Source organism: Xyrauchen texanus, chromosome 27 (assembly GCF_025860055.1).
Source record: "Xyrauchen texanus isolate HMW12.3.18 chromosome 27, RBS_HiC_50CHRs, whole genome shotgun sequence".
Taxonomy (NCBI): Eukaryota; Metazoa; Chordata; class Actinopteri; order Cypriniformes; family Catostomidae; genus Xyrauchen; species Xyrauchen texanus.
In genome coordinates this window covers 38,083,480-38,099,133 of record NC_068302.1, presented here as the reverse complement: position 1 = coordinate 38,099,133, position 15,654 = coordinate 38,083,480, and positions in this window count along the sequence as shown.

Below are 15,654 nucleotides of genomic sequence, written 5' to 3'. Positions count from 1 at the left end.
TAACTGCTATGTACTTTTGCATTTGAAACAATGTACTTATTATGTACATACATTTTGTTACATTGCACATTTAAAGTTCCTGCATGTTAGTACATGTGTAGTTACACTTCTAACCTTAACCCTAAACCTGGAGTGGTGGAGTGGTGGTGGTGGTGTAGTAGAGTGGTGGTAGTGTAGTGGTCTAAGCACATATCTGGTAATCAGAAGGATGCTGGTTCAAGCCCCACAGCCACCACCATTGTGTCCTTGAGCAAGGCACTTAACTCCAGGTTGCTCCAGGGGGATTGTCCCTGTAATAAGTGCACTGTAAGTCGCTTTGGATAAAAGTGTCTGCCAAATGCATAAATGTAACCCTACCCTAGTTCTTACCCTAACACTATACGCACAGTACCTCAACCTTATTAGCAGCATGCGTGAATCTTGTGAGAGTTTTGCCGAACAAAATAATTTTATGTATTTTAATGTTAGTACATTGTAGTTAAAGACACCTAATAGAATGTGGGACCAATTTTCTTTGAAGTTCCAGAAATGAAAAATAAATAAATAAATAAAATACGATAGAGGGCAGAGGCAAGATTTTCAGTGAATAATGACTTAAATTTCTGTCTGTTCCTCTCACAAAGCTATCGTTTGACTTTAGATGACTTCGAATATAGCATACGAGTTGCATAAACTACTTTTATGACACTTTATAGTCTTTTTCTGGTCGCTTTTGTTGCTTGACACCATAAATATACTGATAATTACCAAAAATCTTTGTTTTTTTTTTTAAAATCAGACGACTGAAGAAAATCATATTTACCCAATACTTAATAATCAGACTATCCTCTGCTTTTAAGTAAACGTAAACCAGCATACAAACAAAACTTGCGCACAATGGATATGTTGATAAGTGCGCCGTTAAAGGTGTTTACATGCAATGCGAAACCAGGGTAATGGGGAAAAATGTACCTGTGTCGATCCGTTTATTCTTAAGGCTTTTTGACCATTTCCCAATAAAGAAAAACTTTACATGACCTTAAACTTTGTTGGCTTATTAAGCATAATCGGTGTAAGAATGTGCCTGTAAACACACTCATTGTTATTGTCTGCTAAACATCTCCTTTTGTGTTCCATGGAAGAAATAAAGTCATGGTGATTGAATGATGACAGAAGTTTAGTTTTTTGGTCATTTAAAAAAAAATATATATATATATTTTTGAAAAACTGGTCTATTGACCAAAAGTTTCTGGGTTCAAATCCTAAACGCAGTGATTTGTAAAATATAAAGTTTTGGGTTCTCATCGCCGTTGTGACTTTGTCAATCACTAAAGGAGGACTACCGTAAGTAGGAAGTTTACTGCAAATCCCTTTAAACAAAAAGAAACTACAAAATTGCCAAATAAACCTCAGTAGGCACTGAGTCTGTAGTCTCTAAGACTTCACAGAGTCCTTAGCAAACTTTTCTTGGCCTCAGAGCGCTGGCAGGGATTGCCTAGTGTCTGGTTCTTCCCTAGAAGCAGACTATTACTGCTATCGGTTTCAGTGATATCTTAAAAGCTTACAGATTTGATGTAGATGGCTACATTCCAGAGCCTATCTTTCCCCTGGTGAATATGATCTTTTTATAGAAAGATTGAAAGATGTATGTCCTTCTGCCTGCCTGTTTACAGATGATACTGGAATGTAAGATCAAAATATTCAAACATCACAGCTCATTTACATGATCAGCGTGTCCTTACTTTTGCCTTTCAAATTTTGATCATTTAAACTTTGATGGTTCAGTGATTCAGTGATTCACACAATTTTCTCTTTCAAGTTGATGTATTTAATATTGAAAAACAAAAAATTGGGACAGAAAATATCGGATGCCTTTGTTTGAACACTCTGATGTACAGTGTCCACTACTGTGAAAGGATATTTACATTTTTAAGATATTTATCCATTTAAGGTGCTACATAAAACTACTAAACTCCTAATTCTGTGCAACTTTCCTCTTTATATATCATTGTTTTTGTGGTTGACAACATTAATTCAATATGGCAGAAGAAAGTGAAGCACCAAGAACCTCTAGAATATCTACCTCTGTATCTTATACCAGGAGAGCCAGACAGCTAAAAAATAATAATAATAATAATAATAAATAATTAATTAAACAAATATCCATCCATCGTGTGTGTGTGTGTGTGTATATATATATATATATATATATATATATATATATATATATATATATATATGGATGGATGGATGGATGGATGGATGGATAGATAGATAGATATAATTTTAACAAAAGTAAAAGTTTGTTTAATTAATGCCAAATCAAATATAATGTTTCGATATTTACTAAACTGTATTGTTTAAAATTGAATTTTTTTTTTCAATTTAACACTTCATGTTTATTCTGAATTAATAATATCTAAATCATTTAAAATTTACTCAGTTCAATTTTAGGAAAATTTGTCATATAAAAAAAATATTTTTTACTTTTGATAACAAAATATTTGTTTTATGGGCTTTCAATGGGAATTTCCATTCAGCTCTAGTGTGACATTTAATATAAAAATAAAAATACTGCAACTTTCAGAAGGATATTTGAATTAAACAATATTATGTAACTATATATATATATATATATATATATATATATATATATATATATATATATATATATATATATATATATAGTATATATAGAGCAAACAATTATGAGGCTTATTATAAGCTGTTTAGTAGAAATAGAGCAATAGGGATCAATGGGTAATGCGTATATAGTTTGAAACATCATCAAAAAGTGCAGTAGTTTCATGCTCTGCACTTAAAGTGTATTAGAATAGGCTACATTAGAGAATGGATGAAAAGCTAAAGACTTAATTTACAGGTGACATACAGTTCTCGTTTTACATGTTCCATTCTGAAAGTGTCTTACTCAATGGAACGATGTTGGTAGTTCATGAATCAACAACTTTGGGTCGGGTTTGATCTTTATCCACAAAGTGTGACGTGTGATCGCTGCTGTCCGTCTCTCCGCGCGACGCTCCTGAATCACTCGCAGCACACACTGTAACTGGCGCGTGCAACACGTTTCACTCACCGGTGCTGATGCTGCGAGCGTTCCGTGGATTCTTTCACACTCCGCATTCAGCATCCTTCCACATACAGTATGGATCATGACGGCTTCTATAACCTGCGTTTGATAAAATTTCTCATCATTTTGTTTTTCTCCTTTCATGATCGCCTTTCCGATCGCGAGCGCATCTTGACTCTTGACATGACAACCTCCGTTTTTAATGCGAATTAATCGTTGGAATCGGTTACCTGATATATAGCTCGGGGTTTTCTTTGCAGTTATGGTTTTTCAATTGACTCACAAGCAACTCAGGCGCTCAAAAAACTGACGCTTTTAAATTTAGATGCACTCATCATCACCAAAAAAGCGCAGAGGAGAGATTTCTGGAGTCCCGAGCTGAATTGGTTTCTAAACATTCAACTGGAACAGGGGCTATGCAATGGGTAAGAACAAGAAGCAAAGAAACATATATATATATATATATATCTTTTTTTGTTTTTTTTTTGGTTAAATGAACATGTTCTCGAATTAAGGTGCGCAGTGCATGACAAACATCCTTTAACATTTGTCAACGGTGCATGCCAAAAATATGAACTTGCATTTTCTTTTGCAAATGTAATAATTATGTAATGTGGTTTTAGCGTTTATTGAATATGCAATTTGCTCGCATGTGTTTGTTTTTCACGCATTTCGCTGGGTAGCCTAATAAATTTTCTCCATACCTGATTGCTGTCATTTCTTTACTTAAAAATGCTTCTAATGTACAGTTACCAACAGTAACGAGCAAAATGTGTTCCGTTTCTTGCCGATGTATGTTGTGACGTGCACAGAACAGGGGCAACAGGGGCACAAGCCCCTTTATTCACAGATCTAAAGGTGCCCTTTCTGGTCCTCCAGAAAAAGTAGACATTATAATAATTCAGTTAAAATGGTTAAATAAAGCAAAATTAAAATCTTGTAGTAATCTCACAATAACAGTAATAATGTATTATTATGCTGTTTCTTTGTAAATCATGTGCATATTAAAGAAAATTAAGGGGTGGATTCTAATCGCAAGTGCTCCTCTCTGTGCTCTACCCCGGGGTGCAGAGTCTTTGTAGTGGGTCCCCTTCATCTTGTGGAAGGGTCCATTCATTTTCTCACTTTCATTTGGAACGAGATTTCGAGTGGCGTCCCCTCCCGCAGCAGTGCACTATGAGGGAGCAAAAATGTCGTTTTAAATTCGCCCTGGAGCATCGAAGTCACATCACGGAGCATCAGTTTTGAATTTTTTTGTTTGTGTTTCATGAAGTTACAAGCGAAACGCAACAGAAGTTCTCTGTTTACAGCATTTACACTCCAAAAGCTTTTTTCTCCAGGCCATTACTTGATATTTATTTAATATTTGAGTGAAATAATTAGTTGTTTTCTATTTGCGAACATTCCGATTGGCACAATCAATTTACCGTATGTTTGACAGTTTATGCACTGTAAATAATCTTATACCAAAGATCTGTTGAATGCTTGATTCTGATTGGTTGAAAAACGTTCTAAGGTCCATCCATACATCCATCTTCAACCACTTATCCGAAGTCGGGTTGCCCAAACTTCCCTATCCCGAGCCACATTAACCAGCTCTGACTGGGGGACCCCGAGGCGTTCCCAGGCCAGTGTGGAGATGTAATCTCTCCACCTAATCCTGGGTCTTCCCCGAGGCCTCCTCCCAGCTGGATGTGCCTGAAACACCTCCCTAGGGAGGCGGTCAGGGGGCATCCTTACCAGATGCCCAAACCACCTCAACTGACTCCTTTCGACGCAAAGGGGCAGCGGCTCTACTCCGAGCTCCTCACGGATGACTGAGCTCCTCAGCCTATCTCTAAGGGAGAAGCCCGCCACCATTCTGAGGAAGCCCATTTCGGCCGCTTGTACTCGTGACCTAGTTCTTTCGGTCATGACCCAGCCTTCATGACCATAGGTGAGGGTAGGAACAAAAATTGACCGGTAGATCGAGAGCTTTGCCTTCCAGCTCAGCTCTCTTTTCGTGACAATGGTGCGATAGAGCGAGTGCAATACCACCCCCTGCTGCCCAGATACTCCGGCCAATCTCCCACTCCATTGTACCCTCACTTGTGAACAAGACCCCAAGGTACTTGAACTCCTTCACTTGGGGCAATACCTCCTTCCCTACCTGGAGTACGCACTCCATCGGTTTCCTGCTGTTCTAAGGTGTGCAATTATTTGAAAGGAAACACATGGCTAAGAAGTAGTTCCACTACATTGTTACTCCAATGCCGAAAAGCAGCACATCCTCTGTTCCTAGCTCTAACGTGACGTTTTCGAACTAGCAACGAGAGCAAGAATTAGAGACGTCATGTCAGTCACCAGCATCTCAGTAGGGTTAAAAACAGTTGTTAATGTTTAAATTGGAAATATGGTGGCACTTGCTGCTGCTGAGAAGTGCTTAAACTTACATCTTGGTGATTTTGAAGTGTTGTTACTTCTGATGAAAGCCACAACATATAAAGATAATACCACTGGCAATCTCTCTCAGATTCTGAGCTTCTCTCTTCCGATCCCTCAAAAAAAAAACTCACACACATGCAAAAACGCACTAACTTGTTACCCCAGTAAGTGCTCCAGTAAAGCAGCACAAGCCACGCAGTCCTCTGTTGCTAGTTCTAATGCAGTGGCACAACTACACATTTCCGAGCGGTTATGCAAAACCAAAATTTCAAAACAAAAAGTTGGGGAGGCCAATTGCACAACCTATAGTGAGCCGCTGGTGCACCCTTTTACATGCGCCCCTATGCATTGCATACCTTGCATATATGGTTTTTGCGCCTCTGTTTAATGTGACGTTTTCGAACTAGCAACGAAGGCATGAGCTGTATCAGAGCAAGACGCTGAATCTGTGGCAGTAGAAAGTAATTCCATCACAAGAGTGTTTTAGGGATGAAAACCAGAAAACGCTTTACCACATTGGGTGTGCATTATTTTTCAATTATTCAGCAGTCCGCCATCAATTATTCCTTACTCTATTTATAAGTTATGGAAATGGAACACTTCTAATTTGTCAGCAAATTAAAAAGTACCGGGTAAAAGTTGATTATATTGCATGTTTGCATTGTAAAGTATTTAATATGACTTTGTTATATACCATTTTGTATTATTGAGGCAAGTAGTTGTTCATTATTTTGATTATTTCTTTTTCAGCACGGAACGTCAAAAGCAGGGGCAGACTGGGAAGTGAAATTGGCCCGGGATTTTACATAAAAACTGGGGGGTTTGCTGTTTTTCTCTGCATATCGCTGCCCCCTTCAGCATATCACGGCACCGTTTTGTGGCCTGATCTGCATAGCGCGGTGGCCCATTCAGCTTATCACGGCCCATTCGAAGCTGTTTCGTGGCCGGCCCATCGGGAAAAGTCCCGGTTCTCCCAATGGCCATTCCGCCCCTGGTCAAAAGTATGCCAAAACATGTTTATGTATTATTATTTAAGCAACTCAAGTGCAAGCACACAATTATTTCCTCAATTATTTTATGTCTAAAATGCAGGCAATAAGAATAATCAATAATATGTAACATGTTTATATATGCTAACACACCAATGCAGAACTATAAATGCAAACAACACAGGTCAGATGAAATGTCCACTCCATGTATTGTGTTTTAAGCAGATTAATACTCGATTGCTACCACATTTCCGATATCACAAGGTTCACCTGCAGTGTAGACTGCTTTATTAATAATAATGGGATTGGTCACATCAATTTCAGTGATAGAAATGTAATACATCTTTTACAGGATACTGTCATTAACTGAAGGAACTGTCTAATTCAGGCAAACCCAGTTTGGTTTTTGTCTAAACTAATAGACTAATCACTAATTTACATAATTTCAGAAAAATACCACGGTATTACCATTTTGGACATGTACGCTACCCATTCATAAGCAAAACCATGAATATGTCAGAATGGAAGTAGCGGAGATAAAATGATAAAATGAGGGTGCAGAGAAAAAAAAAGATTAGAGCTCTATATAAAAACGTATTAATTAAAAAAATTCCACTGTGCCACTACCAGGATAAAACCATGGTACTAATTGATTCTATTTGTATTTCATGATACTGTCATAGTACTCTAAGACACTTAAAAAAATACCATGGTTTTACTATGACACATTTCAAAAACATGGGATTATCACAGACCACGTCTGAAAAAAAGTGTCAAATATGATGCTTTTTATTAGGAATATAACAGAATAGGCTATTATTTGTCAAAAAGGGAATAATGGCAAAAAATGATGTTTATAATACAAGAAAATGCTTAAATTCTCAAAAAGCAAATAATTAGTTAAGTATATGTAAGTGCTACTCTTTAAATAAAAAATACATAAATAAATAAAAAAATAAAAATCTGTGCCCTTTTTTATCCTTTCACCCCTGTCCCTGCTGTGGACTGTGCTTGCTACTGGATGCATGTGTTATTAAATACACAGAAATGCCTTATGAGCAGGTCTGACTCATATCACAGAGAAGCTTTTTACAGTGTAGTAATTGGTCTCTTGATGGCTGTTCGGAGGAATATGATGTCTTTGCATTCTGGACTGTTGTCAGAGGTCTTCGTAATGCAAATTTTCCTTCATGCTTTCCATTGAAATTCACAAGTAGCTTGACCATACTTTGAATGGCCATGTTACAATCAATTATGTCCCTGTTTTAGCATCTGTTGACTGATTTTTCTTGCTTCAATCATTTGTGGTATGGCTAGAAGTCCGTTTTGCAAATACAGTACTCAATCAATGTAGTGAGAGCTGTCATTTGAATGGATTCATTTAGTTCAATTAAAGGGATAGTTCACCCAAAATGTAAAATTCTGTTATCATTTACTAACTCTTATGTTGTTCCAAATCTGTATGACTTTCTTCTGTGGAACATAAATAGAGATGTTTGGCGGACCGTCTGTCTTAGTAAACATTCACTTTCATATGTAGGGGGAAAAAATATGCAAAGTCAGTGGTAACTGAGGCTAACATTCTGCTTTACATCATCTTTTGTGTTTCATGGAGGATAGAATGTCATGCAGATTTGGAACAATATGAGTGTGGGGTGTTGTGGGAGTGTTTGGTGTTTCGAGTCCCGGTATCAGCCGGTTGTTAACGCAAAATAAACCCCAATAGGGTGATATGGATTCTGCTGATTACACAGCTTCTAACCAAATAAATAAATACATGGACATAAAATATGTATTTGTGTTGAAAGTATGTAATTTGAGAAGAAAGAAATCACTGAACAGGTGAAGTCAACCTCCGGTTTGCTTCCAGTTTTCTGTTGGTGTTGGTTTAGCGAATATGGCTGCCACCTCATTATCCAGGCTATTACAAGACTTCTTGCCAAATAAATAAATGGACATGAAAAATGTATTTGAGTTGAAATTGTATTACCTTAGAATATAAGGAGGAGAGACGGTTCTCAAGGACCCGGATGAGCGGTCTGATATGTGAATGTGCGGTTGTTACAGAGCAATAACAGACCACTAGATGGTGCCATTGACCAATCAGAATAGAGTAATCCTGTCACGGAGCAGAATAGTCTTGTAACATAAGTTACCATGGCCATGATAGTTTTTGCGCAAACTAAACTCAAACTCTTTTCGAGTAGGCACTGAAACTGGCTTTGTGAAACAGGCCTGTGGCTATGGTCTGATGAATTTGAGCAAAACCAGCGGTTGTGTTGAACTAAACTGTGAAAGAACTCTCCTACCATATATTTGAGATGTACAGAGTGTGTGTGTTGCAGAAATTGAAAAAATCCTTCAGCAAACATTCTAAAGATACTCTCTGATGCTGTTCTCAATTCCAGAGCAAAACTGTCAAATTAAGTATGTTGACATGTTAAATAACACATTTTCAAACAAAGGATATGTTAATCTGACCGTGCATATAATGTACGCTCAAGGAAACACCAGCTGATAACTACACGCTCTATAAAGATTCATTTAATTTAATATTATTAACAAAATGCATTATCTTAAAGACTCCAGGCAAAGAGTGGATCTGCACATATGGCACAAGTCCAAGCGCATTAGGAACATTCTGAAATTCTAGTCATGCATACCAAACTTGCTTTAATATAGTCAACTATTTTTTGTCTGTGCAGACTGCAGAACTGGCCACATAAAATTGTATTCATTTGGCAGACACTTAAAGTCAATATTACATCATAATAGACCCTATTAACTTTCTGAATACACATTCTTGGTCTTATTGTGCATGATTCATCAGTGCACATTATTTGAAAGAAAATAAATATTGGTCTTTAGTAATCTGTCATAAAAATTTCTCCGCCTCTGAAATAACTTCCATGTTAGCTCACACCAGCAAGGCCACATGGGCTATTATACATTTTTGCTAAATATTTTAACACCAGTGGTGGTGGTGTAGTGGTCTAAACCACATAACTGGTAAACTGGTAATCAGAAGGTCATTGGTTCAAACCCCACAGCCACCACCATTGTGTCCTTGAGCAAGTCACTTAACTCCAGGTTGCTCTGGGGGGATTGTCCCTGTAATAATTGCACTGTAATTCGCTTTGGATAAAAGCGTCTGCCAAATGCATAAATGTAGAGGTGAATCAACGATTACTTTTATTTCCTTTAACAGTCAAAAGTAAAATCAGTCCAAAAACACATCCTCACACAATGCTATCTTATGACCTCAAAACACTTTTATCATAACGTATGACTTGCAAGGCGATACATTTTAATGTTTGCATTACATAATCAACTACATTACACAGCTTGTTCAAGTGTGATCAATTTGCATTGTCCAGTATCTCAACTAATAGTGTGTTGCACTTGTAATGCAAAGGATCCGGCTACGAGTCCCGAAGAGCATGGGAGTTGACACATGAGCCAAAAGTGACTTAGAAACACCACAAAATGACGTGGTTGTTACAGTAATTCCATACAGTCATAGGGTTTTTATGACACTATCGGTTAGATTTGGGTTTAAGGTATAGGGTAGGGAGTTAGGGAAGTTTTGTTGATTTAAAACTGTTAAATCTGTTTAGCAGAGTTTTGACTCGCTTTTAGCCTCACACAGTGGACATTTTACCTCGGAGATGCCGTTATATGTTTTTAGGAGCCACGTAATATCATTTTGCAAAAATATAGCCACTGCCATATAATTTTCATGAGATCAGGCTCAGTACACAATATGTTTTCACCTTTTCCTCAGGCAAGGTTTGGTTTGCCTTGCGGCTCTTAACATGGATGTATTCCGATTAGATCTGTGTTTACTTTGCAAATGAATGACTTAAAGTAGGATTAGCCATGCCCTTACTGCTAAGATCTCAATAAAACATTTCAAAGCGCAGAAAACTCCTTCCAACGATAGTTCATTGGGAACACCCAATTCCCCATGGATTGACAGTTTTTTTTTTTGATGGAACTGACACTGAAAGTGTTTCTTAAAATGAAACATAAAAAATTGTAAATCTCAAAACAAACCTTTATTTTAAAACAAATTATTCCTAGCTTTATCTCAATAATCCCCCGTGATTTAGATGCTTCCACTTATGCAATAAATTCATCGTAGCTGATTGCAAGTCAGTTACCAAGAATGCCCATGCGTGATGCTGCATCTACGGCGCTAAGTATTAGCTCAACAAAACAATTACTGAGTGCACCTTTAGGCCAGAAACATACTTTATTCAAATATGTGTATGCAGATGCGAGCACTTGGCCAATGTGCAGTCTGATTGAACATTCAAAACTTGTGTTCTTGCGTTACTGTGGCGATAACAAACCTCAGCACTCAAGGGGGCGATAGAGTTACCTTCAAAAACTTTAAACTGGATTAGTTATACTTCAGGTAAGTTGCTGTACATATATGGACTTTAGCTTTCTTGCGCAGCAAGATTGTCTTCATACTTTTGCTCTGCCATGACAGTAGAGAAAACAGACCGTAAGTGGAGAGTTTACACTAATGTCTGCTATAGCGCCCCTCGTGGCACCGTTGAGAATGTAACATGCACTTTCGTTGTGTTGTGAATTGTGACACATTTTGAAATGCAACTGTGCACAAAATCGAGTCTGAAGCATCTGCGTTCCCATACTTGCATCAAGTATGTTTTGGGCTTTAAAAGCAAAGACTGACCCCTTATAAAAAGTGGTGGTGGTGGCGTAGTGGGCTAAAGGACATAACTGGTAATCAGAAGGTTGCTGGTTCAATCCCCACAGCCACCACCATTGTGTCCTTGAGCAAGGCACTTAACTCCAGGTTGCTCCGGGGGGGGATTGTCCCTGTAATAAGTGCTCTGTAAGTCGCTTTGGATAAAAGCGTCTGCCAAATGCATCAATGTAAATGTAAATGTAAAACCACTTGACCTTTTTTCTCATCTGGTACATATCTAACTGATGTTGGTTTGCTCTTCTGATACCAAAAAAAAAAGAAAAGAAAAGAAAAGAAGACTCTCTCTGCTTGCATCTGCTTGTGTCCCTGAAGAACTGGATAAATGTGGCTTGTCCACCATATTTGCCTCTGTTTGGTTTGTTACCCTGGTGCTTTATTTCTCACACTCTTACTGCATTTCATCTTGTTCCTTAATCATCTCCTGCTGGGTCCAGTCAGGGTATTATTCTCCAAGTAGGGGGTAATGAAACACTGCAGAGTCCGTTTGAAATATTAACTTATATTTTTGCCAAGGGAGATGGCAGCTCTCTTTCTCTCAGTCTGTCTTTTCATCCTACTCTCCAAAGCACTGTTAATGGCCTTTCGAAATTGCAGAAACTTGGATGTGTCTGTCCTGAAATGTCAATTAGTTTTACGTAGAATACCAAACAAATCAGCTGGAATAGCGTATTGTGTATGTTGGGTGAACAGTTCACAGAGTTCTCCATTAAATGTTGAATCTAATCATATGTGTCCAATTATTAGATCAAAATGAGGCTCTACATTTGATAATATTTTTAAAGAGTGAAACATTAAGTAAGGTTTTGTTAAATTTAGTTGGTTGTACTGCCGTAGAGGAAACGTTCACACAAAAATGAAAACCTGTAGTTTACTCACATGATGTTCTAAAACAAGTCCTGTTATGTTTAGCCGATTAAAGTAGTCCATATGACTTGTGCGCTCGTATTTTTAAGCCAAACGATAGCATTGTTTAACGTACAGACCAAAATATAAGTTATTCAATAATAATCTTTCCCTCCTCCGAAGCTTTGAAATGGACTACAAAAGTTGAATGGACTAAAAAAAATTGTAAATTGCAGGTCTAATGTAAATAACGTAAAACACCATTGGTTCTCACATGTCTCGTGACCCAACGTGATCTCACAGGACTTTGTATGTATTCTTATGTAAAGTTTAGTTCTAGCAAATGTACATTTGCTTACATTTGCATACAAACAGAAACATACAATACTGATGTATTGACTGCATCTAACACGTAATAATGATACGTATTAACACCTTTAGAAACATAAAACAAATTTTAATTTCTTTGCATTTATAATCAATAAGATAAGTTTAATGGTACATGCCATCACATTTATTTAATGCAGTTGATGCATTACCTAATATGACATTGACAGATTCATCCAGTTCTCTGTTCCATTTCTGCTTCCCTATTCAACATTTTAAAGGATTATATCACTTTAAACAAGAAGTATCTATAAAATGTTAAAATTAATAAACATTCTGTAATCGTTTAATGATTCATTAAGTATTTAATTTAATTTGATTTACCACGGGACACAAAAAGAGTTTTCAGAACATGCCAAAACACAAAACAACCATTGAACAATCATAAAAGTAATCAATTTTATTCCTTCGCTATAATCCAAATCTTCAGATATCTTTATGGGAGTAATAGACACAAATTCAAGCTTTTAATTCAGTGATCTCTATCTCCATCCACCGTAGAGCCTGCCGTAACTGTAACACTCCTTATTCTGTGATGAACTATATACAGTATGTTTAAATGAGATATTTCAGTAACTAATTACTTTGTAATCAGATACACCCAACACTGGATATGACTGCGCCTTCACGGAGTGGATCAGGAGAAGATATTCAGCGATTAGTAACTTAAATTTTACTCTATGTCTCACACACAGCTGTTGTATGCCATGGGAGCACATTGAATGAAGCACATCATTGTTTGAACAAAATGTTTCTATTTTTGTGTAGTAGCAGGACTAAGGTGGTCACACACCGGACACGTCTGGCAGATGACATTGCATGTTTGATACAATTATTTTCTATGAATATTTGTATACTGCCACCGCAGCTCGACATCTGTTGTTGGCACCCACCTACGAATCCAAAGGCTGCTCAAATTTCTGCCACATCATGGAGCACATTTCGCATATTTTCCATTAAATGTGACCCAAATCATAATCAATGGACATCTAGCCTAGTTCATTCTTGAACTTTAACTTTTGTATGTACTGTCTGCCACCTGAACCGCATCGACATGCCCTGTGTTTGATACATGTGTATATATATATATATATATATATTAGGGCTGTAGATTTAACGAGTTAATTCAGTGGGATTAATTTGACTAAAAATAACCAATGCCCCCGGACCGTCATATGGAAGATTCCTGAGAAATGCAAGCTTGTAGTACCATCTGTTAACTCCAGAGGGCAATAAGTGAAACTTCAGCTGTGTGGCAATGCACAGGTTATACAGTGAAGAAAACAAACATCCAGCAGCAAAACAACACAAAATGTGTTACATTCTTGCATTCAAAACACTTGATGGAGCGCAAATCTAATTAGTATATATAATTAGTATATTGAAAAAAACATTATTGTCACTGTACATTAATATCATAATGATATTTATATTGTTGAAAAGTGGTTAAATTTAGGGGTAGGGTTAGGGTTATGGGATCTAAAATATCTGTAAAACAGTGAAAATGTATTTATTTAGTATAAATATACAATAAATAATTTATACAAATATATTTAATGGATTCTGGCATCCAAATATATTTAAAATGTATTGGTAAATATTACACATTTCTAAAGCTGTAAATACATAAAAAAAAAATGTTTCAACGTATATCCAAACGTTCAAATATTTACATTTAAATGTTCAAATAAAACGTTCAAATAGTTACTTATAATGAGATAGGGCTATGTGGCATGGGGGGCATGGTCATGTGTCGCTCTGCGGGAGAGAGAGAGCACCTGGTTCACAATTATCCCTAACACCTGTCTCTCGTTATAGTGATGCGGAGGGAGACCAAAAAGGGACGCCAGAACGGTTGTCGACGGTTACCTTCGAGTGTGTTAAAAAAAAAAAACGAGAATAAAAAGACTGAACTTGATCCTGCTTCGTTGTCTCCTGACTCCTCCATTGCCCACGATATAAGGTCTCATTACAGGCTGCTTGAATCAATGTCATGATATCAAACCTGTGTTTTTAATCTTTTTGAAGATTATAGAAATAGAAAAAGCAAGGCATATGGACTACTTTTATGTTTTCTATTTTTTTTTCTTTTGGAGCTTGACAGACACGGTAAGTATTCATTTGTATTAATTGTAGTATGGAAAAGAACTGCATCAAAATATCCCTTTACCATTTCACGTAAAAAATAACAAATGGGGTGTGAAATGAAATGAAGAAGATTGGATTTATTTATTGGTTTAAAATTCCTACGTCATATCTAAATCTAAACAGATTTTTTACTTTTAATTTTCACCTGAAAAAATATCAACACCTTGGTATAACAATACATATTTCTTTTTACTTTTTATTTTTTTCTACAGAATAAAACTAAGAGCTTAAGAGATAACAAGACATTAAAGACTTTATGCTGATTGGCAAGAAATATGGCCTGTATCACAATATTAGATCAAATCAATAAAAATACAAATAATGAGTAGCCTTTGGAAACTCTGGATGTGAGCCCCATCCCTTGGAATACACGCTACATCCATTAGGAACACATCAGATGGCTTAACTTTAAATAACAACCTTATTTACTCTTGGTTTTAAACAGTTAAGTGAAAGGAAAACCTTAAGTGAATCAGCTCTGTGAACTTAAGCCTCTATCAGGATCAATTAGTAAGATTCACATACAGCATGATTTGGATGAAGTTCTTCTGTTGTACCAACTTAAAATAAAGCAAGAGTAACTTTCCAAATTCATCAAGTATCCCATTGCTCATTAAATACTCTGGAGCAGGGGTTGGAAAGCTAAGCAACGTGCACCATTGATGGCAGTCATTGGCACACAAGTGATTGTGAGTGAAAAAAATTAATATAAAATGTATTTATTTAGTCATTTATTTTATTAATGTCGAATCAAATCACATTAAAATGCCAAAACATCATCATCACTCCAAACTTGTGAAATGGAAGCAAAAAGATGTTCCATATAGTGCTGTAGCAGCACAAAACGCTACATTTGTCACATTGTAATGCAAACGCAGCAATGGAGCCGAGGCAATGATCTAATGCAATCACATAAACCTTCCTCTCACTCTAATGTGCACTGGGAAAACAAAATCATTTTAATCAAGTAAATTAACTAGTTCACATAAATGATTTACTGATATAGTTAATTGCTGCTGTTATATATTACATAAAAAAAATATACATGAAAATTA